The sequence below is a fragment of the Haliaeetus leucocephalus genome, unplaced genomic scaffold, assembly GCF_000737465.1.
Source record: "Haliaeetus leucocephalus isolate CR32 unplaced genomic scaffold, Haliaeetus_leucocephalus-4.0 Scaffold1, whole genome shotgun sequence".
NCBI lineage: Eukaryota > Metazoa > Chordata > Aves > Accipitriformes > Accipitridae > Haliaeetus > Haliaeetus leucocephalus.
This window is the reverse complement of record NW_010972437.1, coordinates 8,557,082-8,558,786: the sequence shown is the minus strand read 5'-3', so window position 1 is coordinate 8,558,786 and position 1,705 is coordinate 8,557,082. Positions and strand designations below refer to the sequence as shown.

The window sequence follows — 1,705 nt, the reverse complement described above, 5'->3', positions numbered from 1 at the left end:
GTTTTTTTTTTTTTTTTTTTTTATTTGGTTTTTTTAAAAAAACCCTAGACTAGTTAAAGAAACTTTTTGGAGGATATTTTCAAACCAGTTAGGTGGAACATTTTGACAACAGTAAGACCAGATTCTGGAAAAATGTCTAGTGAGAAACTGATCAAAACTATTTCCTGAGAGTTTACTCCATCTTCTTTTCACATGAAAACATTAGTTTCATCTAAAGAAACTAACTTTTAAATTCAATTCTCCGCTATAGATGGAGGTGGCCATGTAATTTGTATCACAATTCCACGGATGACTCTAAACTAGTTAGATGAATTCTGTTTTACACAGAGCCTTGGAAGTGTATCTGTCCGCAGAAGGCAGCCAGAATTAATATGAGAATTGCTAGCAGAATTACAGCAGTGCCAGTTCTCTAAAATCAAACACAGAATTTATGCAATACTCTGCTGTCACAAACCTGATGATATAGCCACCCTTTCATCACATAAAGGGTAACGGCATCCTAATTAAGAACTCAGGCCTTATGTTCAACAGAAGCAAACTAATGAATTGACTATGAAGATGCCGTAAAGTGGGATGTGACTATGATATTTTGCCTTGTGCATAAAGTAGTGTCAGTAAACAATTTATTTAATGTAGAAGTCATGTGGTATAGGCTGCAGTGGATTTATAGCTACTTGCATTTTAGAATCGCTGTGCCTCAACAGAATAACTATCTCACTGGCTATCATACAAGCCTGCTATACTGCTGCTGGAACCGTAAACATATTCTCATTAGTGGCCCATGGCAATTTATATCAGAGAATAGCTTGTGTCACACCATAGACTGAAGAGCTGCTGCTGTGCAGCCAAATGTTAGCTTTTTTAAACAGATCTGTAACAATCTGGCTACTTTGTCACAAAAAAACCCTTCTCTGTGTAGGGACAGAAACACAGATACCCATTTTATTTGTGGTTTACAGAATCAAAGGGCCAAATCCCACCAGCACCTGAGCTTAACTTGAAAAATTCTCAAGTGAGTATTTTGGATGCCTACTGCTTAAATTATCTAAATTTTAATTTACCTATCATTCCTGAAGTAACATTGAATGGCTATCAGGCCAGGAACACAAAAATTGGAAGTCTTTATCCACTTTCAAAGTCGAAGGTCAATATACACAAAATATAGTTCAACTTTCTCTCCACTGTCTTTCTGGAAGAAGGTAAAATTGGGTCCCTGTTGAGGTTTTTTTAACAATACCTTACTATTATGCAATAAGCATGCACAAGAAGCCCTTGCTCAGCTCAAACACACTGAATCTTTTGGTGAAGGAGAGTGCTGTGGTGAAGGACAGGCAGCTCTTCCTTGTCAGAAGTGAGAAATTAGTTTAATATACCGCACAAAAGAAAGACAGAAGGGAAGGAGAGATCCCCTCATTAAATGCTCACCATTTGAGCCCTGCTTAATATGTTGACTGATAACTAGTATACGCAGTTGCAACAAGCAGAGGCCATTCCAAACAATGATGCCCATCTGTTATGGTAGCACTTTAGTCTTAGAACTTCCAGCTGCCACTTCTGGTTAGATGTGTCACATTATGCATAGCCTTGCGTACCAAATGAGTATGGTCTGTACTCCCTGATCATGACTTTTGCAGCTTAAGCATCGCCCTGCATGTGCATTAACAGGCTGAAATCCTAGTGACAGTAACTGAGCAAGCATGTGTGT

At 38.2% G+C, this 1,705-nt stretch overlaps 1 protein-coding gene across 3 annotated transcripts in view; it reads right to left on the bottom strand.

The window, feature by feature from the left end:
* CWC22 (CWC22 spliceosome-associated protein) overlaps window positions 1–1,705 on the bottom strand; it is a 33,879-nt gene that overhangs the window by 28,316 nt on the left and 3,858 nt on the right. The gene's annotated exons all lie outside the window — the stretch shown is intronic.